The following is a 24,864-nucleotide window of genomic DNA, read 5'->3' as shown; positions in this document are numbered from 1 at the left end:
CTAGAATTCTTTCAAAAGGGTGGTAAACCACGCTAGGCTCTGAACAGCTCTCCAGCTGAGCAGTTTAGTTCAGTCCAGAACTGGTTGGGAGTTCAACAGTGATCTGTGTGGAAACTCTCTCTTCTTTCCTTCTAACTTCAAACTGTAAGCATCTGACCCTTTGTTTAATTCACTGTTTTAAAGGAGGTTTGCTTATTGGGACTGTTGTGTATATTCGGAACAGCACACTTCAGTCGAATTTGGATAAACTGAATTCTGTTGGGGTTCTTTATTGTGTTTTTCGTGTTTCATTATGTAATTTTGTGAATAAACGTTTTGTCTGTTTTAAACCTGGTAGTCAACATTGCTAACTTAATCCGGGTAATTTTCACTGTATACTTAACAAAACAAATTGCAAAGTTAGGGTCTGGGCTGCCTGCTTAAGAATGCTTTGAGTGGTCTGGCCTAGGCCATAACAGGTAGGATTAAGGAAAACCCCAAGATATTCCACACTTGTGTGAGGAACAAGAGGATGGCCAGAGTGAGGGCAGGGCCAATCTTGGATAGTGGAGAGAACTTGCACCTTGGAGGTGGTATGGAAAGGCCTTAATGAATACTTTGCTTCAGTATTCACAACTGAGAGGAACATTGACATTTCTGAGGACAGCGTGAAACAAACTGATATGTTCGAACAGGTTGATTTTAAAAAGGAGGACATGTTGAAATTTTTTTTAAAAACATGAGGATAGATAAGTCCCCTGGGCCAGACGGGATATATCCAAGGTTTTTAACAGGCAGCGAGGGAAGAGATTGCTGCACCTTTGGAAATGATCTTTGTGCCCTCACTGTCCACTGGAGTAGTGCCAGATGATTGGAGGCTGGCAAATGTTATTCCCTTGTTCAAGAAAGGGAATAGGGATAACCCTGGGAATTACAAACCAATCAGTCTTACGTCTGTGTTGGACAAAGTGTGGGAGAGGAATCTGAGAGATAGGATTTACAATTACTTGGGAAATCATAGTTTGATTAGAGATAGTCAGCATGGCTTGGTTTTTCACTGTTAGTTAAGTCAATGCAGAACAGATGAAGCAGAGCAAAATTCACAAAACCACACAAACTTAAGCTGCTAGATTTCCAATTAAGATTACAGGAGTAAGCCATTCGGCCCTTTGAGTCTGTGCCACCATTCAATAGGACCATGTAATCTCAGTATCCTACTCCCGGTTTCTCTCCCATGCCCCATGATCTTTTTAGCCACAAAGCTACATCCAGCTCCATTTTGAATATATCTTACAAACTGGCCCCAGCAGCTTTCTGTGGTAGAGAATTCCACAGGTTCACAACCCTCGGAGTGAAGAAATTCATCATTTCAGTCCCGAATGGCTTACCCCTTGTTCAAAGACTGTGACCACCAGTTCTGGACTTTGTCAACATCAGGAACATTCTTCCCGCCTTGAGCCTGTCCAGTCACGGCAGGATTTTATATGGCTCTATGAGATTCCCAGTCATTCTTCCAGAACGCATTTCTCAATTAGAAACAGTCCTGTTCTTGAGGAAGGACGTTGGGTGCTCAAGATCCACAAGTCCCAGTCTTTGGATGAGATTTTCAACTGAACTCCTCTCTGCCCATCTCACATATGGACATTGAATACCTCTGAAGGAAAGTGTAGAGTTTACAATGCAAGGTGAGGCTAACATTTGCAAGATAAATGAACAGGTCAATCGTTTCATTTATTGCTCTGTGGATATAGTTGCATCATTGATTCACGTCAGCAACTGTCCACTGAAGAAGTTTGGGAATAAATTATATCTGTCAGATTACAACGATTTTTTTCTCCTGAATGATAAAAAGAAACTTTCCAAGTAATAGATTGTGGAGCATTTTAACAAAGGGTCTTCAAAATTTCAATAGCTGCTGAAACAGCCCTATCTTCAAAGCACTTATATAGAGACAAATGTGAATGTACAACAAAGAACTAGCCAACTCTTGAGTTTGCTGGCTCTCCATCTGTAAGAGTCCATGCCATGCACTGATCACTCTCTGCACAGATTAGTTCATTCCAAAAGATTGTTTCAAGTGTTCCTTAACTACATAAAGTACAGAGGCAGTGCTGCATTATCAGGGATCCAGTCTTTCAGATGAGACTTTAAACTGTGCTTCCAGGTCACTGAAAAAAATCTAAGGCCATTATTTTGGAAAAAATGAGTAGATGTATACTGCTAGCCATTATTTATCTGTCAGTCAACATCGTGAAAACAGTTTATCCCACTGTTATCATATTGCAAAACCTCTTCTTTTAATGTCAAAACGAAGGGAGAGGACAGACACAGTCCCCACTAGCACAGATTTTGTAGTGGAGTATCCCACATGTGGGGACATTGCAGGTGTTAGCATACCCAACTTTCAAAAGACTAGCCTCATTCTAGGAGACCCAGCACCCCGATTATGGCTTTGCCCCAACAGGAAGGTATTTTCACAAGTACACACATCATCCTTGTGCATGGGCCAGACCAATCTTCACCGTATCTTTCTAATTTTAGAGTTTTGTCTGCAAACCACTTTGGACTTTCATAAACCCATAAAAGGCATGGTAAAATTGATTCCTTTCTTGCCAAATGAACAGATAAATGTGAGCCAATTATACGAACAGTGTTGCAATCCTTACAGGATAGGGTGCCCTGTCATGTATAAACTTCCCAGTTAATGTGTGTGTGTGTATATATATATGTGTGTGTGTGTGTGTGTGTGTGTGTTTGTGTGTGTGTGTGCATGCGTGTTTGTGTGTGTGAGTGAGGGGAGGGGCGAGGGGGTTGAAAGATTCATACCCTGTGAACATTGAAAGAAAGCAATTGCAGAGAAAAAACGGAGCAAGAAAGCAAACAGTGAAGAGGGTTAGAGATTAATTCAGAATGCAATTAAATAACCTGGAGGAATTTCCAGCTAAGAGACATCGAGGAAAGTGAATCACTCTTGCTGATAAATAATCAACAAAAAAGATCTGGCAGCGATCAAACACTGTTTAAAAAACACTTAAACTTCTTCAGCATTCTTTACAATGCCTTTCATTTTGGCATCTTGATTGTTTGCAAGACCAGTTTGGAGAAGCATGTCAGGAACTAAGTTCAGTCTTAACACTCAGTTGGCTGATTGACAGCACCCATGTAACCAATTACAATGTAGTATCTCAAACTTTTGACACTCAGTTGCGATGGTTGAGGGAATTGAACAATCTAATCAGGCCATTAGAAATACTAAAAATAGCATCTTCACAAGACCTTCCAAATCCAATGGCAAGGACTATTATCCACCAGCAATGTCTTCTCCCAAGCCAACCTGCCCCGTATTGAGGTGCCAAACATGCCATTCACCCCTGACATAACACTCCTGAAAACAAAACTATCTTATCGAGAAATCAATCACAGTAGGGGTTAAATATCAGCAAAGGTGGGGTAAGTCTTTCAGGAAGAGGCTCAATATGTCTCGCTGGGATGACACACTGAAAACCAAGCTCTTCCTTGAGCGGTCACAGAAGTTGAAAAAAATGTAGAATCATCTGTCTTTTCGACCCAGACTGACAGAAAGGATGGATCAGGCTTCTGTACTTAACCAGAATTACTATGGATTACAAATACATAGACACTAGCTGCAGGTAAACAATTATGAAACATCAGCACATATCCCCAGTAGTAAGGGTTCCTTGTCATAGTGATAGCTTCCCTATCTCTGAACCAGGAGGTCAGGGTTTAAGGCCAGAGGTCATTAATAATATCTTTGAACAGGTTGCTGAGAAAGTGTTTACATCTCCACTGCTTAAAACCCTAAAGCCTCATAAGCTCCCCTCCCCCCAAACCTCACACAATGACAGAAATATTCAAACATTAGATGTTTTGGTTAGAAGGAGAGACTGGAAGACAGGTCAGCAGTTCCTGTTCACAGGATTTGTTGATCAGAAAACTACTTTTTTCTCTAAAGGTTTTCACCATTTGGCAGTGACACAGGGCACATTTATAACAACCTCTGACTTAGTAGTGAAAAGACCCAGCTCACAGTGACTGCTGAAGTAAAAATAAACTGATTTTCTTCAGGCTAGAAGTACATTAACTGCAAAGAACAGAGCTAGCTCCTGAGCTGATGGAGATCTGATAATATCTCTCAGTCTTGTTCACAACACAGAAAGTGTTCAACTCCCTGAGAACCAATCACATGCCTGTTGGCAGGCAGGGGGCCTTTGACATCAATTACTGACCATTAGGCCACAGAACCAACCAGCCACCTATTGCCAATGAAATCTCCATTTGTACACACCCCTGGCTCTGAAACATTTGGACACTCTCTTACGAGTGCTTAAACCTACAGCTGTGTGAACAGTACTTACATTGAGTCTCAGGTTACTTTCTTTCAAAAACATGCAGCCATCAGCAATCCTTGTGTTTTAAAACAGTTTTCTCATTTCAATCCACAATTACAAACACAGTAAAATGAAAGACACGTTCATTACTCATTGAAAAGAGAGGCTCCTCATTGGGAACCCATAGAGGTGAAGTCAAGACAATGGAGAAACATCCAAACCTCCAGTTAACCCACCAAGCCACGTTTCAAACAGCTCCACACGTGACAGAGTCTGCAGATCAGCCATCTCGGGTCTGATCAAAATCAAATGGGAGTAAGTCATCCTTGATGCCAATGGATTAAATGGGGAGAACATTCAGAAATCTGAAGTGCAAAGGGACTTTGGAGTCCTAGTCCAGGTTTCTCTTGAGGTAAACTTGCAGGTTGAGTCTGTAATTTGAAAGGCAAATACAATATTTTCATTCATCTCGAGAGGATTAGAATATAAAAGCAGGGATGCACTTCTGAGGCTTTTTAAGGCCCCGGTCAGACCACATTTAGAGTATTGAGAGCAATTTTGGGTCCCATACCTCAGGAAGGAGGTACTGGTCCTGGAGCAGGTCCAGAGGAGTGATCTCAGGAATGAAAGACTTAATATACGAGGAACATTTCAGGACTCTGGGTCTATACTATATGGAGTTCAGAAGGAAGAAGGGGATCTAATTGAAGCTTACAGAATGCTGAAAGCCCTGGACAGAGTGGACATTGAGAAGATGTTTTCATTAGCAGGAGAGACGAGGACCAAGGGCACAGCCTTAGAGTAAAGGGAAGACCTTTTAGATCGGAGATAAGGAGAAACCTCTTCAGCCAGAGAGTGGTGACTCTGTCGAATTCATTGTCCCAGAAGGCTGTGGAAGTCAGGTTATTGAGTACATTTCAAACAGAGATAGATAAGTTCTTGATTGCCAAGGGGATCAAAGGTTATGGGGAAAATGGGAAAATGGGGTTAAAAAATCAATCAGACATGATCGAATGGCGGAACAGATTTGATGGGCCGAATGGCCTAATTTCCGCTCTGATATCTTATGGTGTGATGGTCTGACTGAGCAGAAGTGGTTAGTGCTCTCATTTTTGAATGAAAGTTTTGTAAGTGGCACTTACAGGAGACTTGGGACAAATTAACTGACCTCTGGAAAATAAAATGACAAACATTACACTTTGGATGTTGGAAATCTGAAACAATGGCACAAGTACCTGACCAATCTGTGACTATTCTCCGTAGGTGGGCAACATGTTTGACTCAAGCTGCTGTAACTGATTGCTGCTTGCAGTCAGTATGCATCAGAAGGCCCTGATTAATGCACATGACTATCACGACTTAAAAACATGGTTAGATGCCACTAAGTAGATGGCAATGCCTTAGACAATAGACAATAGGTGCAGGAGTAGGCCATTCTGCCTTAACCATTTGTATGTGTTGTGTAAGGCCACTAGGACCCCTTCCATCCTTATCAAGGGAAGTGCTAACCTTTTCTCCTTTCATAAAAACAGCTTGCACCTCTTAAAGGGGAAGTGCATAGTGGCTGGCATAATATAATCTGGGCTTAAACTCCCATTGGCTGAGGGCCTGTCTGTCTTCCTAAAAGACAACTTCACTCTGTTTCAAAGAAGGATGGAGGGGTTGTCTCTGACCTTTTTGATAATATTTATTCCTCAACCAGTATCACTAAAACGGATCACCTGAGCATCACCAGATTGTGGGATCTTGCTGCATATCGTCCTTGACTGCTGCATTCCCCACATTATAACAGGGACTACACTTTCCAAAGCACTTCATTAGTTGCAAATCACTTTGGAGATGTCCTGAGGTGACAAGGGGCACTATATATAAACGGCAAATTCCTCCTTTCTTGATTAAAATGCGACAACTGCTCCTTTAATTTCCCATGAGAAAGTTACTGCCACTCACAGGGGATCTGCTCAGAGTGGAGTCTTACCTCAAGCTGCTAAAACCAGGGATATGGAACTGTAGTTCAACATGAGTTGGCTTACCATTCTTGCTCAAGTAAGCCTATGGATTTAACTGTAACCCTGAATACAATGTCACAGAGTAGGTTGAGAAGAAAATAATAATAATGTTAAGTAATGCTAGTCAGTGAAGCTTTTCTGTTTCTGTTCATTAAATGAGAATTAAATTGTGCTTCTGGAGGCAATTTTTCACAATTATGTTTTGAAACATTGAAATTATGAGTTATGGGATGTCTTTGCTCATTTTAATGAAAGGCAGACTTGAGCATAAGGGCATGTTCAGTGAGACAGTTTTCCCTGCTTGTTTAATAGCAGACCAGGACGTAATCTCAGATTTCCTTCCCACTCTGTACATTTCCTAGTGCCTTGCTTCACTGCCATGAATTATATTGTTCATATTAACCAATAATGCTACAGCCCATCCCACCCATGTCCAAATACCAATTTTCACATCACAAAAATGCTATATAGTGTGGAAAATAAAAACTGATCTGCAAGTAACAAACAGATTGAGCACTTTTTCGATTATTGCAATGCTCCCAATTGTTGAGGAGAAAGTGAGGTCTGCAGACGCTGGAGATCAAAGTTGAAACTTTATTGCTGGAACAGCACAGCAGGTCAGGCAGCATCTAGGGAACAGAAGATTCGAAAGTAACAAACAGATTGAGCACTTTTTTGATTATTGCAATGCTCCCAATTGTTGCACTTGTTGTATCAGATCTGACTAAATTATCTATTTGTTGAAAATGTACTTGACCACTTTGCATTTTCAATTACTTTGCTTTAACTTGCTCTTTCTGCAGGGGCAGAATGAGGAGGAGGGAATGAGGGCAAGAGAAACGGGAAGTTCCTTGCTTCCAAATTGATGATTATAGTTATGTCTTTCATCTCCAATACATTTCATAGCAAGAGGTGAAAATCAAAATCAGAGATCTTCACGCCCAATTCCATTCTGTAACTTTAGATAAAACAGTAAATTTCAACTTTGAGGATCCCCTCTCTTCCAATTCAAACAAATAAGAACAAATCCATTAGACGATTCAAGAGAAAGATGCTCTCACTTAGACACTTTGCAAACTCTTATCCCCAAGTTGGAAGGTTGTAGGTTTATAACACCTTTCTCCAGAATCTTGAGTGTAAAATCCATACTGATGCACCAGCTGCAGTCCTGAAGGAGTGCTGCATTGTCTCAGGCACCAATTTTCAAATGTGACATTGAACTGATACCATGTCAGCCCTCTCAGACAGAAATAAAAAAAAATAGAAACTCCCATGACACGATTGGAAGAACAGAATTGGGTCCAGAGTTCTGGTCAATGTTAATCACTCAACCAACATGAGGAAACAGATCAACATGAAACATGGACCCCACACGGCTCCGGAAATCTCTCCCTTTTTATTTATTTTTTTCATTTTTTTAAAGTCGCTTATTTAGTCATTGGAGGCTGTCAAAACTGAGGAGGGACCATGGATGGTCATGATTACAAATTCTAAGCAGAGTTCTAGGGCAACACGAAATTAGAAGTATGTATCGCCCTCAATGTACTCTGTGTAAAGTGAGGAGGGTGAATCAGCTCACTTCTTTCCAACCTTCTTAGTATGCCACAAAAAGGATGTTTTCTTCATTTTAACACGAGGTTAAACATCTCTTCAATTAAAATGCAACTAACTATCTTAACCAGAAAGAGAAAGGAACAAATTACTTGGCTTTTTCAAGTGAAAGAAAATCAAAATTATTTCAATAAAACCCTGAGAAAAATAAAAATGTGATGTCAAACAGCACATATACAAGTAGAACACTGAGAAGAGATAGTGTCCAGTTCAAAGATAAAATGAAAAGAACATATCAGATACAAAGAACAAAGAAAGTTTACAGCCCAAGAACAGGCTCTTCAGCCCTCCAAGCCTGAGCCGATCCTAAACTACTGTCTAAACCTGTCGCCCAATTCCTAAGCATCTGTATCCCTCTGCTCCTCACCTACTCTTGCATCCATCTAGACGCATCTTAAATGAATCTACCATGCCTGCCTCTACCACCTCTGCTGGTAATGCCCACCCACCACCCTCTGTATAACGTACTTGCCACGTGTATCGCCCGCGTGTTACATTTTTTAACTCATCCCTGTGGTATATGGTTTTAACCTGAGACCAAGTTTGTTTCCCTGATCTCTGGGTCGTCAATAGTAGTGAACATTTCAGTTGCCTTTAGGTTCTCTGTGTCCTGGATGTTTGCTTTTAATTAGCTCTCTCACGAAGTAATTTTCTTCAAAACTATTGGAAAAACACTTTTTCTGACTGAGCTCTGTCAAAGCTAACTCACTGGAATATGTTATGGACAAGGCCAGGCCCCCTCAAAACATTTCAAGAAAGTAGCCCAGGCCCTAACTTTGCTAGTTGTTTTAAGCAGGGGTAATGTGGATATCCCAGGGGGGATGCAGTGGGCCCACCACTTAGTTTTATTTGCAAGGTTACTGAATAAAACACAAACAAAAGAGAATAAAATATAAAATAACCTAACCATTTAAAATCCCAATCAAGTCTATCACAACTTAATGATGCTGTTCCAAATTCCTGCTTCAATCCCCATAAAGATAAAATCAAACACAGGGTCTGATAGGAGAGAGAGAGAGAAGGCAGAGTGATTCAGCATGGAACACCTTCTTCCATTGAGCTGTTTCTTTGACCAGCAGCCTCAAAAAAAAATGACCGACTGCTTTCAGTGAATAGCCAGACTGCCAAAGCCAAACCAAATCAAACTAGGGTAAAGCTGAACTGGAAGACTTGGCCACACCCCATCACTGTACAAGTGCCATTTTTAAAACTTAAAAGCTTTTTCAAGTGGATAAATGCAGACAAAATGAAGCCTCTGTCTTTACGATCCCTCTTAAAAAACCAAGGACAACCTGACCTTGGAGCAGCATCGTCACAAATATAACTGGCTTGTGTGTTCCAGTGCTTGAGTTCCTTGCCTCCAACTTGATAATTGTAGGCGATGTCTTTCAGCTCCAGTATGTTTCATAATAACCAATGAAAATCAAAATTGGAGATGAGGGATTTTTCACACCCAACTACATTCTGTATCTTTTGATAAAATATTAAATTTCAGTTCAGACAATTCCCTCTATTCTTATTCAGCTTCACAAAACCTGCCTATGGTCAGTTGATTGCCATGGACATTTTAATTTTGTTTTGATTTTTGAAACACTTTGTCCAGGAAAGTCATTAGAATTGGGAGCAAGAGTAGGCCATTCAGCCTCTCAAACCTGCTGTCATCGAATAAGATCGTGGCTGATCTTGTCTCGGGCCTCAATTCCACGTTTCTGCTCACTGTCCATCACCTTTCAATCCACTACTAATTTAAAAAAATCTGTCCATCTTCTCCTTAAAACGTGCTCAATGCCTGGCTACAAACTGTACTCTGGAGTCGGGAATTCCACAGATTTATGACCCTTTGAGAGGAGTAGCTTCTCCCTCACCTCTATTTTAAATCTGCTACCCCTTACCCGAAAATTACGATTTCTTATTTGAGATTGTCCCACCTGAGAAAACATATTCTCGACATCTACTTTGTCAACACGGGTGCCACTAGACCAGCTTTTAATTCTTGACTTTCATCATATTCAAAGATCCCCATCTGCCACAGTGGGATCTTAACTCCTGTCACTCATTCTGGGTTTCTGGCTGGCTCTGAATTACAGGCCCAGTGATATTATTGCCACCATTGCCTCCTTACAGTTCCCTCAGGGAGGCTGGGTTGTTGTAACCTATTTTATAGGTATGTTGTAGAGCGGAGCTATGGACAGTGATGGTAGAGGCGTCACTAGTGTCCCCTTCATCACATGGTTATCCAGCTGCATTCACTTGCTGTTGCCATACATTGGATGGATACGGGTTGATAATTGATCTGTGTGGCTGTGGTATGAACACACTTTCCATCTCTATCCAGTCCTGGGGTGGAACTTGAATGCAGAGCTTCTGGCTCAGAGGACAGGACATGACCGAGTATGTCACAAGATTTCCAGTGTCCTTTTGATTGTCTTTTTGATTGAGTTCCAATGAACCAAATTGCTCGCAAGCCAAAGAGGCAGACCTTAAAAGGGTCACTGTATAATAAAAGCATTGCAGACTTGATAAATTTAATTTGTTTTGGAGAGAGCTAATGCACACCAGCCCCTGTAGTCCCCACAGGTTATAGAAAGTTTCAAGCAGAAACTCTTTTCAATTTGTGCCCAAGTTGCTTATTCAAACAGCACCAGACATCTATTTAGCCTTAATTAACAATAAAATGAACGCACTACTTTACATCTGTATTATTTATTCATTTGTTAGCTAAACTGACAGAAGTAGTGAGGAGCACATGCTGTTTATTTGTCATGTAATGGTTTATGTAATTGGGCTAAACATTTGTTCAAATTCTCTCACGGTATGAGCTTTTTAAAGAGAAATTCAGTCGGTGTCTCTGGCTAGGTGAGAATGTATTGCCCATCCCCGGACAGAAGTTTCGGGTGACCCATGTTACTCTGGGTCTGGAACCACACGTAGTTCAAACCAGGTAAGAATGGTAGATTTCCTTCCTGACTTCACATCAGTAAACCAGATTGTGTCTTTAAGATAAATGCCAATGGTTGCGTGATCACCAAGAGATAAGTTCTTACCTCATATAGAAAGCTTTATTGGAATCAATTTTATTAAAATAAAATTTCATCATATGTGCAATTTGAACCCCCCCATCCTCAGAATTTCAGCTTGAGGCTCTGAATTACCTGACCAATGTCATTAGAATCACATTGCCATCGCCCCACCGCTGAGTTTAATTTTAAGCTTAATTAAAGTTTCCTTGGATTTAATTGGATATTGTTTATTTTAAAATCAGAAATATAAAGTTGATATCAGTAAAAGCTACCAAATGGCACTAAAAACACATGCGTTCCTACAAAGAATGAAACCTGTCAGTCTTACCCAGGTCACAGTCTATAAATGTGAATCCAAGCACTTACTGACATGATTGGCTCAAAACTGCTATCCACAAGTAGCCAGTTGTAACAAATTCTGAAGATTTAAGTGGAAGTTTAAACACCACCTTCTCAACACGAACACATTGACATAAACTTGAGGTAATTGCACAAAAGCAAATGCTATACATTATGGAGATGAGTTTCTGTAAAACATCAGGTTTTAAATATTCCATTTGGTGCAATTTCAGATTTAGGAAATAACACAGAGGGTGCACCATACCTTAGACTGACAAAACCTGCTGACAAATTTCTGAGTCAAGCACTCTCTTGTTTGATAGAACTCGTAGAAATGTTGCTGATTCTCAAATTGACTGCTGAACTCTGACCAGAAGACAAATGCAGGTAGTCATAGAGTCATAAAATCGTACACCATGTTTATGCTGACCAACAAATACCAAACTACCATTTATTTGCATTTGATCAATCGTCTTCTATATCCTGGCATTTTAAGTGCTCATCCAGCTGTTTCTTAAATGTTGCGAGAGTACTTGCCTCCACCACCCTCTCAGGCAACACGTTCCATATTTCTACCATCCTCTGGATGAAAACATTTTTCTCTCAGATCTCCTCTAAACCACTTACTCCTCAACTTAAACTAATTCCCTCTGGTTTCAGACAGTCGGCCACGGGGAAGAGAGTCTCATGCTCTATTCTGCCTACACATCGCGTTATTTTGTACACCTCAATCAGGTGCCCCCCTCAGTCTCCACTGTTACAAAAAAAAAACCCAGCCTCTTTCTTTCTCTCTTCATAACTGAGACTTGCCATTCCAGGCAATACCCTACCAGGAATGTCCTCTGCCCTCCCCTCCAATGAAATCACAACTTTCCAATGACCAGAACCACACACAATATTCCATCACTGGCCCTAACCATTATTTTATAAAGTTGTTACAAGACATCCTTGCTCATATATTCTATGCCGTGGCTAATGAAGGCAAGCATTATGTGTGCTTTCTTCACTACCTTGTCTACCAGTTCTGACACCTTCAAGGATCTATCAACTTATACAACAAGATCCCATTGATTATCAATCTTCTATTCATTACATAAATCCTTCCCTCTCAAAATAAATCACCTCACGTTTATCGGGATTAAGTTCCAACTGCCATTGCTCTCCCCAATTTACCAGCTGATCAGTGTCAGGCCGTAGGCTGAGACCATCCTCCTCAGTATCAACAAGGCCACCAATGTTCCTGATTTGGAGATGCCGGTGTTGGACTGGGGTGTACAAAAGTTAAAAATCACACAACGCCAGATTACAATCCAACAAGTTTAATTGGAAGCACACTAGCTTTCGGAGCGACGCTCCTTCATCAGGTGATATCACCTGATGAAGGAGCGTCGCTCCGAAAGCTAGTGTGCTTCCAATTAAACCTGTTGGACTATAACCTGGTGTTGTGTGATTTTTAACCAATTTTGATATCACCCACAAGCTTACTGATTATACATTCTACATTCACATCCAAGTTGTTATGGTAATAACAAATAGCATAAGTCCTAGCACCATTCCCTGTGGTAAGCAGCTATCACAGGCTTCCAATTACAAAAAATAACTCATTATTATCACCCTTTGCCCTATTTCCAAGCCAATTTCGGATCCAGTTTGCCAACTTGCCTTGGATCCCACGGGCTCTTACCTTTCGGATCAGCCTTCCATGTTGGACCTTGTCAAAGACCTTACTCAAGTCCATGTAAGCCACATCAACTGCACTACCCTCATGAATACATTTAATCACCTTTTCAAAAAACTCAATTAAATTAGTCAGATAGGATCTCCCTCTAACAAATCTGTGCTGACTACCCCTAATCAATTCCTAACTTTCTATGTATTGATTATTCTTGTTCTTCAGAATTTATTTCAATAATTCCAATTTCCTCAACACTGACATCAGACTAACAGCTCTGTAAATACCTGGACTATTCCTGCTGCCCTTCTTGAATAAAGGAACTACATAAGCTATCCTTGAGTCATCTGGCACTTCACCTGTGGCCAACAAAGTATTAAATATTTGCACCAGGGGCCCAGCAATCTCCTGCCTTGTCTCCCACAGCAATCGAGGATACATCTCATCAGGTCCTGAGGATCTGTGCACCTTTATTCCCACTAAATCATCTAGTACCTCCTCTTTATTAATATTGTCATGTTCTACAACCTCACCATCACAACTGAAATCAGCAGTTATAATGTCTTTCTCCTCTGTGAATACAGATCAGAAACGTTCATTTAAGATCTTACCCACATCCATTAGCTCTACACAGTTTGCCCCGTTTGGTCTCTAATAGTCTCCACTCTTCCCTGGTAATCCTCTTATCTTTAATAACCTCACCAAAGAAAATCGTTGGGTTTTTTCTTAAGCCCATCTGCCAAAGACACTTTGCTCTCCTAATTTCCTTTTTATGCAATCTGCTACACTCTATACTTTTGAATGGTCTCCAATGTTTTTAATATATTGACATTTACTTTTTCTTTACAAAAGTCTCGAGATCCATTGGTATCCAGGGTGCCTGGACCTACTGCCCTTGTCCTTAATAGGAACACGCTAGCCCCGAATTCTCACTTTATGATTTTTAAAAGATTTCCAATTTCCAAATGTAGTCTTACCCTGTCTATGTTTGCCAGACCCTGTCTGATGATATTGAATTTGGTTTTCCCTCTGTTATAAATCCCTTTCCATAATAACTTTGAAATGTAGAGTTATGGTCACCATCCTCGCCCACTGAAATTTCAACCACATGACCAGCTTCAGTGCCCAGGATTGGATGTGGTACTGCCTCACCTCTGTTAGGACAATCTACATACTGACAAAGAAAGCTCTATTAGATTCACTTTAAAAATTCCACTCTGTCTAATCTTTTCACATGAAGGCAGTCCCAGTTAATGCTGGCAAAGTTCAAGTCCCCTACAATTATAGCCCTTTTCCTTTCACACCTCTCTCTGATTTGCCTCCAACTGCGTTCCTCTGTCTCCCTCTGGGGAGGCCTATAGTATAACCCCAGAAAGGGATTTTTTCTTCATTTCTGAGCTCTACCCAGATGGCACCATTTGAAGACCCACCTTAGACTCCCTCCCTCATTCGTACAGTGATGGTTATCATTCCCAATAACGCAATGCCCCCGCCTCTCCTACAGGTCCCCCCATCTCATCCCGTCTGAAACTTCCATACCTTGGAAGGTTGAGCTGCCAGCCCTGCTTCTCCTTCAGTCATGTGTCAGTGCTTGCAACATCATATTCCCAAGTGCTGATGAATTCTCTAAGTTCATCTGCCTTACTAATCAAGCTCCTTGCATAAAAATGGATACAAATTAGCTTTCTGGCCCTCCCATATGCCTCATCCTGTTCATGTCTTCTCCGCGTACAGGAATGTCCTAGTATTCCTCCCATATCTGATAGAACCTTGCTCCTGACTTTCCACCTATTGTTGCCCCATCCCCCTGCCAAACCAGTTTAAAACCTCCCTAGCCGCACAAGCAAATCTCCCAGCGAGGAGATGGGACCCATTCTGATTCAATTACAACCCATCCAGCGTGTACAGGTCCCACCTGCCCCAGACACTGTCCCACTGATCCAACAATATAAAGCCCTCCCTCTTACACCAACCCTTGAGCCACATGTTCATCTGACCTATCTTCCTATTCCTTTACTCAGTAACACGTGGCACTGGAAGCAAACCAGAGGTCACAACCTTCACAGCCTTCCTCTTTAGTCTACTAGCTAACTCTCGAAACCTCTATTGCGGGATCTAATTTCTTTCTCTATCCATGTTGTTGGTCCTGACATGTACCACGATTGTTGGCTGTTCACCCTCCCCCTTCAGAGTTTCCCATAGCCGCTCTGAGATATCCCTGACCCTGGCACCAGGGAGACAACATACCAGTTGAGAGTCTTGTTTGCTGCCCCAGAATTGCCTCATACAATCGAGATCCCTATCACTGAAGCTCTGCCAGTCTTCATTCTCCTGCACTCTACAGCAGAGCCAACCACGGTGCCACTAACTTGGGTATTGCTGCTTTCCCCAAGAGGCCATTCCCTGCCTCCATCATTATCCAACATGATGTATCTGTCTGAGAGGGGCATAGCCATGGCAGACCACGACAACCAACAACAGATGTTTTTGCTCATAGAGTCCGAGAGATGTGCAGCATGGAAACAAATCATTCGGTCCAACCTGTCCATGCCGACCAGATATCCCAACCCAATCTAGTCCCATTTGCCAGCACTTGACCCATATCCCTCCAAACCCTTCCTATTCATATACCCATCCAGATGCCTTTTAAATGCTGTAATTGTACCATCCTCCACCACTTCCTCCAGCAGCCCATTCCACACACACACCACCCTCTGCTTGAAAAAGTTGCCCCTTAGGTTCCTTTTATATTTTGCCCCTCTAACCCTAAACCTATACCCTCTGGGTCTGGACTCCCCCACCTCAGGGAAAAGACCTTGTCTATTTACCCTACCTGGAGATAGGCTTTACGTTCCTGATTTGTTCATTAGACGTAAATTCCACCATAGTGGGTTTTGAACCTGTATCTCCAGAGCATTAGCCCTAGCGCCTTTGGATTATTTGTTCAGTGATATCATCATCTCACTACCTTCTCCTCTTTTGCATCACAAGTGTGGTGAAAACTAAATGTAACTGGGCCACATTGACAATGAAAAGGAGGGCGTATTTAGCTCCACAGCACATGGTTAGTGATCCTATGCATTAAAGTAACAACAGCCAGTATGGTCCTGAGTCAGAGTCATACAGCACAGAAACAGACCCTTTGGTCCAAATCGTCCATGCTGAACACGTATCCTTAACTGATCTAGTCCCACTTGCCAGCATTTGGTCCACATCCTTCTAAACCATTCCTATTCACGTACCCAGTCCGATGCCTTTTAAATATTATAATTGTACCAGCATCCACCATTTCCTCTGACAGTTCATCCCAGACACTAACCACCGTCTGTGTAAAAAAGTTTCTTCTCACGTCTTTGAAATCTTTTCCTCTCACCTTATAAACATGCTTCCCAGTTTCGATCTCCCCCACTCTCAGGAAAAGGCCTTTGTTATTCACCTTATCTATACTCCTCATGATTTTATAAACCTCGATAAAGGGTTCAGCCTTCTATGCTCCAGTGGAAACGTCCCAGTCTACCCAACCTCTCCTTATACCTCAAACCTTCCATTCCTGGCATCACCCTGGTAAATCTTTTCTGAACCCTCTCCAATTTAATAATATCCTTCCTGTAACAGGGCGACCTGAACTGGACACTGTTACATGGAACGTTAAAGAAGGGTTACCTCATCCAGGGTCACTGAAGAAAAGCAGAGTTCCACAGAAGAGGATCATGGAATCTACTCCATTTAATCAATGGTTTGAAAATAATTCTCCAAGGATGTATCAAAAACCCAATCTCCCTTAAATACAGTGGTGCATATTGCTGAGCTCACATTGCAGGTTTTCATTGTCCTAATGTAATATAGGGAAAACATAAATTTAGTAATTATACATTCGAATTACGTTATGAATTGTCTCAACAACTCTATGAGATTTGTAATTCATTCATTGCTATTTCTGGCTAATTTCATGAAGACCTCAACACACAGTTTTTGGACATTGCGACCACGAGCTGTTTAAGTCTTGGCTGGTTGTTGACAAATAGTGTGATGAGAGAACATCCAAGACAACCCATCAAAGAGACATTTTTTATAACGTGTTAAAGAAAATGAACTAAAATGGACTGAGACAGAACCAAACAAGGCAGTTTTTGTTCTTGAGGGGTGAGGAACTGAGATTATATTTTGCTCAGTGTATCAACAGGAAGGGTAATTTTTAATCTACTACGCAGACAAATGAAGGGTTAGCACCACCTTTGAAATGTAATGGAGGAAGCACAACAGTGAATTTATGCACAGCAAGCTCCCACAAACAGCTATGTGAAATAGGCCAAATATTTGGACCAAATAATATTGAAGGGCTAACTAATGGCCCAGACACCAAGCGGAACTCTGCTTTTCTTCAGTGACCCTGGATGAGGTAACCCTTATTTAACGTTCCATGTAACAGAGGGAACGCCTGACTGTGCAGTTATCTGGTGAACTGCAATGCCAGCCTGGATCCCTGGGCCAAGTCACTGGAGTGGGCCGTCAACAACAACTCCAACTGAGAATGTTACTCACAACCGCCACTTGTGACGCCATATTCCACAATCATCTTTTGACATCATGAAAATAAAAACAAGGTAATGAATGATCAATACACATAATTATCAAGGCTACACAGCAAGACAGAGAGAAAATAAACAGTTCAGGCCTCCCAAGCTGCAATAGAGTGAAGGTAACTAAACTGAAACAAAGCCAAGTCTCCAAAGCGCTTTAGCTGTCTGTCTGAGATTGTTTGTGAATAGTGATAGTGTTCTTCAGTGTTTTCATCCTACCATGCCACAAGTACTTGGGTTTAAATAATGTTGATCTTTCCATTTTTTTTACTTCGATTATTTACAGCGTGGAAGCAGGCCCTTCGGCCCGACAAGTCCACACCGACCCTCCGAAGAGCAACCCATCCAGACCCATTTCCCTCTGACTAATGCACCTGACACTACGGGCAATTTCCCATGGCCAATTCACCTGACCCGCACATTTTTGGACTGTGGGAGGAAACCGGAGCACCCGGAGGAAACCCACGCAGACACGGGGAGAATGTGCAAACTCCACACAGACAGTTGCCTGAGGCAGGAATTGAACCCGGGTCTCTGGCGCTGTGAGGCAGCAGTGTTAACCACTGTGCCAGTTTATTTATTATCCTTCCCAGTTTTGTACCATTTGTATCAGAGCCCTACAAAAATGCTTTGCCAACGCTCTCCAGCTTTATAAACAGAGAACAAATCATGATAATGAGCATTGTCATATTTTTTTGAAGATAAAACCAGGGTTAGTGGCGAAACTGCTACCTGAATCGAGTTGCAGGAAGAGCTAACCTGACCACAGACACCTGGGATATACTCTGCAATGCAGCCAGAGGCACACTGTGTCAGGCTGTGTGTGAAACCTGAATAAGACAGCTAGACCCCAGAGGTGAAATATAACAGCAGCATTTGACTGAGAGAGGTATCAAAGAGCTCTCGTAAACCTGGAGTTAATAGGAATTGGATAAAACTTTCCACTTGTAGGAATCAAACTAAGCACAAACATTTTTTTTTGAAAATTATTATTCGTTTACAAAATATGGGCATCACTGGCTGGGTCAGCATTTATTGCCCATTCCTAATTGTTAAAAGTCAACCACATTGGTGTGGGTCTGGAATCACAAGTAGGCCAATCCAGGTAAGGGCAGCAGTTTCCTTCCTTAAAAGATACAGTGAGACAAATAGACTTTTCTTCACCCCCACCCCCCAATATTTGACAATGGTCATCATTAAACTGTTAATTCCATTTTTTCCCCATTACTGAATTCAACTTCTATTATCTGCTATGGTTGGTGATGATGAACTAGCCACAGGATACATGAACATCAACTAGCCACAAAACGACATGACCCTCTCTTACTAGTATCCTCACATACAGATGAGGAAGGACACCACTTCGACTGGGACAACACATCCATCCTTGGACAAGCCAAACAAAGACATGCATGAGAATTCCTACAAGCATGGCATTCCAGCTGGAACTCTATCAATGAACACATTGACTTGGACCCCATTTACCACCCCCGAGAAAAAGAACAGGAAATAACATTACCATAGGAAATTATGTCACCACTGGAAATGACATCACTAACCCAAGGAAACCCAAACATATAAATAAAAGGCAGGAAACACCAGCAGTGCTTTGTCTAGAGACTCACTGATGATGTTACCTAGTATGGTGATGAAACGTCCAAAAATGAACCTTCCAGCTCAGTGAGCAAACCTACATCCAGAACCCCAACCTGAGCTACAAATCTTCTCAAAACCTGCTAATATTACCTGGGTCTCTGGTTAAATAGACCAGTAATAAGGCCACTAGGTTGTCACCTCCACTAAAAAAAAAAGGAGGTGAGGGTAGTTAATCATCTCAATCCCAAGAAAGCACTACAAGAGTTCTTCAAGATATTGTCCTAGGCCTAACCATCTTCAGCTACTTCATCAATGTCCTTCTCTCCATCCTAAGGTCAGAAATGGGGATGGTCTTTAATAATTTCACAATAGTAATTTCTATTCATGACCCCTCAGATGCTGGAGCAGTCTTACATTTGACAATATTGAGGTTAGGCTGAATAATTAGCGCAAACATTTTCATCACACAAGTACCAGGCACTCAACGTGTTCAACAAGAGAGAATCTAACTATCCCTCCTTGAAATTCAAAGTCATTACCATCATTAATATTTGTCATGAACATCCTGCCAACAAATAGGAATGGATGGATAAATACAGTGGCTCTAAGAGTGGGTCAGAGATTGGAGATGCTATGGCAAGTAACTGATTCCCCAAAACCTGTCCACCATCAACAAGGCACATGTCAAAAAAATGTGATGCTGGAAAAGCACAGAAGGTCAGGTAGCATCTGAGGAGCAGAAGAATCGACGTTTCGTGCATCAGCCCTTCATTAGGAATATTCATATCTTTTGGAGATAAAACCAGGGTTACTGGCCAAACTGCTATCTGAATTGAATTGTTCATCACTTTTCGACTCTGATCTCCAGCATCTGCAGTCCTCACTTTCTCCGATCAACAAGGCACAAGTCAGGAGTAAGGTGTAATACTCCCTACTTGCCTGGATGGGTGCAGCTCCAACCACATTCGAGGAGCTTGACACCATCCAGCACAAGGCAGCCCGTTAGATCATCCACCACCTCAAACATTGATTGTAACTGCACTGTGTACTATTTAAAAGAAACACTGCAAGCAACCTGCCAAGGCTCTTTTGAGAACAGATTTTAAATCCACGACCTTTACCACCTAGGCAGCAAGCATATGGGAACAGCAAAACTGCAAAATCCCTTCCAATCCACATAGCATCCTGACTTGAAACTATATCAATATGTCACAGCGTCTGTGTCAAAATCTTTGAATTCCCTGCCTCACAGCACTAAGGGTGTGCCGACACCAAATGGACTGCAGCAGTTCAAGATGACAGATCACCACCACCATCTCAAGGGCTTTTCGGGACAGACAAAAAGCTCGCTTAGCCAGCAATGCACCACATCCTCAGCACAATAAAATGAACAAGACTTGGGTGTCCCATTTTATAGATGGATAGAAAGGCCACACTAATGTGGCATTTTGAAAGCCCAAAGATTGCTGGTTTTGACAGTTTGGGAAGAAAGTGATAAACCTTCTGACAATTTTGGAATACTTTGAAAGATAATGTAAATATGTTTTCAATGCTGTGATTCATATTGGGATTGATCCTTTCAAGATAAGTTGACCCTTTACATTGACCAGCTGTGTGTACTTATTCACTGATGGTATTTCAATGCTTTTCCAATACAGGAAACAACAGAATACAGTGGTGAATGTGTCAACTTGGCCTGGCAGCCTGCGTAGATACCTTCACTATTGTGATTTTACAACAAATCACAGGGAGTTATGACTCACTAGCTTAGCACACTGAGGATCAGGCTCTGCTATTAGAGGCTCAGAGTTGTACTAAATGTTAATTCTTTTCAGGTATGTACAGAACCCCAGTTCACCTGACCTTCAGATCCAGATTGACTAAAAGTATGAACCAGGTTTCTATACTAGAAAATAATTATTATTCATTGTAAGTAACAAGGCTATAGCTACAAGTAACAGAAATGGCAGCACAGTGGCTCAGTGGTTAGCACTGCTGCCTCACAGCACCAGTGTCCCAGGTTCAATTCCAGCCTCGGGTGACTGTCTGTGTGGTGTTCATACATTCTCCCCTGTCTGCGTGGATTTCCTCCAGGTGCTCCGGTTTCCTCCCACAGTCAAAAGATGTGCAGGTTAGGTGAATTGGCCATGCTAAATTGCCCCTAGTGTTAGGTGCATTAGTCAGAGGGAAATGGGTCTGGGTGGGGTACTCTTCGGAGGGTTGGTTTGGATTGGTTGGGCTGAAGGGCCTGTTTCCACACTGTAGGGAATCTAATCTAATCATATACCATCATCATATAATGCTACTAACTAAAACTATAACCCCTTACACACACGTGCAGACAAATCAGAAAACTAGATTGTTGACTAAGGTAGAAAAAAATGACTAGAAAGTCATTTCAGTTGCCTTTCCTTCGCAATTCCAATGTTGAGATGATCTACTTTGGCTTGCCAGGCCTTTGGTGTTCTGTCAGCTTTGCCTAGAAGCTTCCACTGATTTATAAGAAATATAAAGTGACTGATTCCCTTGGAAAATACCCCTGATTTGTCAATTCAAAAGTCACAGCTCACAGCTATTAGCTTTCCTGCAGATGTTATCATCTTCAATATTTAACATATTTTACTGCAGAGAACAGGCATCTTCTGCTGGGGAGAATAACTGTACACATTTCTATGTCTTTCTCGCTCTGTGGCCCCTGTGTCTTTGATTTATTTCCAGTTCCAACCTGCTCAGTTAACCAACCTCCTCAGTTAACCAATCACCTTCACTTGTAACAGTTCCTCAGCTTCTTATTGGCTGTGCATTGTCGAAATTCAGCGAGATCCTGAACAGGTATTAAATTCCTTGCTGTAAAATAATGCAGGCACCCTGGCAAATCACCGTTTCTTTATAAAAGTGCTGTTTTTTTCCTCACAGCAAGTCCACATTTTTCAAAGACAATAATAAAAATCCATGTTAAGGATTAAAAAGTATAATGCTTTAATATTTGTAAAAGGACTCTAACCATCTGCTTCCTTGCATTGATTGACAGATTCTCTGGTTTCAAATTGAAATAAGCAGCTGTTTTTCCCTTCCCAGACAGCTCTGGACAGCTGTAACCATTATCAATGCTTGACTAAGTTTCAAGCGCTAATGGGTTTCAGCACAGTTGGTGTTCTATTTATGTGAATGAAGGACAGTTTCAAAATGTTGTAATAGTACATTATGCCTACGATATGGTTTCACATTTGTTCCCTCAGCTAATAGGGTTGCAAGTATTGTGACTATATTTGTTACCCATAGATTCATTCTTTTTCTCAAGATCAAAGATATGGAGGTTTTATTAGATTGTGAGTAGTTCACCTTTTCTCCAAGAAGTGTGTTATGGGGGAGCCCCAATTTACAAATGTCTAATAAGTGCCTAATAAATTCATACATACAAATGTGATCCCATACAAGGATACAATTTTAAAGATTCATCACGAGCATTCCCTGTATATACGAATAGCTCCTTCATATTGTCCTGCATTGTGTTCCGACTTGCATATAGATTGGTTTGCAAATAGACTCCAGAATTGACCCATTTGCAACCTGGAGACTGCATGCCTACATTTCATTGATATTGTATGTAATTGGAGGGCTACACAGTTGGTACAAAATGGGTGAGTGTTTATGGTCAGTCCCAGCAAGTGGGGGGTTGATGGGATGGCATCGCAGACAGACAGCGTAACTGGTCTGAGGTATAAGGAGGTACATAGAATGGACAATCTGAGAGAGTATGGATTGGTGTGGAATTGTGCTAGACCAAGGAAGGTGATGGTAGTATTTTAAATGCTGTTCGGAGCTGAAATTCTGTATTAAGACCATAAGAGATAGGGACAGGAGTCAGCCATTCTGCCCCTCTTGGACAACTGTGGTGACCCTTCACACTTGCCATCTCAAACCTGCGCTTCCTCCTGTGTTGGTTCACTGCTCACAAACTGCACTGCAAATCTAACTACAGTGTGAACACTCAAATAATGTGTGTTACATCAGAGCTGGATCACGTGTGCAGTTTGCAGGTCATAAAACAAACAGGTTGGCTTTTCCTGAGCCAAGAGGAATGTTTGTTTCATGGAATTAACCGAAAGAACAGATATCCAAAAACATCCACGTTAGATTAGATTGCCTACAGTGCGGAAACAGGCCATTTGGCCCAACAAGTTCACACCAACCCTCCGAAGAGTAACCCACCCAGACTCATTCCCCTACACTACCTCAGACTAATGAGTCTAACAGTATGGGAAATTTAGCATGGCCAATTCACCTGATCTGCACATCCTTTGGATTGTGAGAGGAAACAGGAGCAGCCTGACCACACAGACACAGGGAGAAAGTGCAAACTCCACACAGACATTCGTCAGAGGCAGGAATTGAACCCAGATCCCTGGTGCTGTGAGGCAGCAGTGCTAACCACTGAGCCACCATGTCACTCATAATACACTTGCTTTTGTTTGGAATACATTTGTTTAGTCCTCATTATTTAACATATCAGCTTAAGTCCATGAACTATAACATTGGATTGGGATGTATGGTAAGTTTTATGTCAGGTAATGGTTTTGAGAGGGTTAATGTTCATGTTACATTTCCTCCATCCATGCTACAGTCAGTGGGTGGAGATAGGGAGTTTTAATATAGCTTTCTGAAGGAGCAGCTGTATCTGTAGGAGTTTGCCAAGGTTCTGGTAATTCTACCTGATCAAATGATGTTGTACTTATTGCTATCGTGCAATAAACCTTATTGGTATCTAAGAACAGTGATTCTTCTGTAGACACTCTGCAGTGGTGTATTCTGTACCCCGAATCACTGGATAGATCCAAGAGAGAGCAAAAACAAAGATATTTAGCTGCAGTGTACTACCTCAAACAGTCCTTACTCAGTACCACACAGTGGTGAGTACCAGAAGTGGTCAGCAGGGCAAATATATCTTCGCACAGTGCAATTATTCAGTCTCAAGTCTCACAACAAGAAAGCTGCCTAGGCCTCAGAATGAGTGCATGAACAGTGTGAGGTGGGCAATCAAGCAGCAATTCAATACGCTTAGCATTGTCAGTAACTAATTAATGCTGTTGACCCCCTGCTGATTTTGACGCAGAACTTTAATAGTTCAGTCGGAGGAAGAAACACTTTTTTATGCAAATACAAAAGCTTCTGTTGTTTCATCCAAGAATTTATTTCTCACAAATATTTGTCACCTGCTTGTTGATTCTGCACTTTGATAAATGCCAAGAAATAAATATGTCTGCAGAGGAAATAAAATCCCAGTTACCTGTGATTCAATCTTTAGTGGCAAGGGAGCCTGATTGATTCATCTCTTGCTTCACCCTGAGGTACTGAGGACAATTGTAGCATCTTCCCTGTCCCCCTTGGATAAAGTCAAGGAATTATCGGAGTGCTGTGGTTGGAGAGTTTTTGGGTTACGATCCGATAATAGATTGGGCAGATGTATCCAATAATCCCATATGCCACATCAAATACCTAATTCCAAGTGCAAATGGCAGATAGTATGCTCCAACATTTTTTGTTGAAGACGGTAACCCAGGCAGGGTCAGGACGGTTCTAGGGGTAAGACCAGCTCATTATGTTGGGATCAGCTGCTGCTCCTTATGAAGGTTGCTGCCATCATCCTCAATCTAACTAGAAAGGTCAACAGTAATCAACAAGGTATTACACATGAGCAACCAGTTGATA

The 24,864-nt window shown here is 41.6% G+C and overlaps 1 non-coding gene and 1 pseudogene across 1 annotated transcript; both read right to left on the bottom strand.

Moving 5' to 3' along the window:
• Nucleotides 1-2,290: 2,290 nt before the first annotated feature.
• On the bottom strand, nt 2,291-2,451 carry LOC122540500. Its single transcript, XR_006309329.1, has one exon. It is a non-coding gene; the product is annotated as a U1 spliceosomal RNA (small nuclear RNA).
• Nucleotides 2,452-5,687: 3,236 nt separating this feature from the next.
• On the bottom strand, nt 5,688-5,859 carry LOC122540496 (annotated as a pseudogene).
• Nucleotides 5,860-24,864: the final 19,005 nt, after the last annotated feature.

The sequence above is a fragment of the Chiloscyllium plagiosum genome, chromosome 34 (assembly GCF_004010195.1).
Source record: "Chiloscyllium plagiosum isolate BGI_BamShark_2017 chromosome 34, ASM401019v2, whole genome shotgun sequence".
Classification (NCBI taxonomy): Eukaryota; Metazoa; Chordata; class Chondrichthyes; order Orectolobiformes; family Hemiscylliidae; genus Chiloscyllium; species Chiloscyllium plagiosum.
This window is presented reverse-complemented; position numbering and strand designations above follow the sequence as displayed.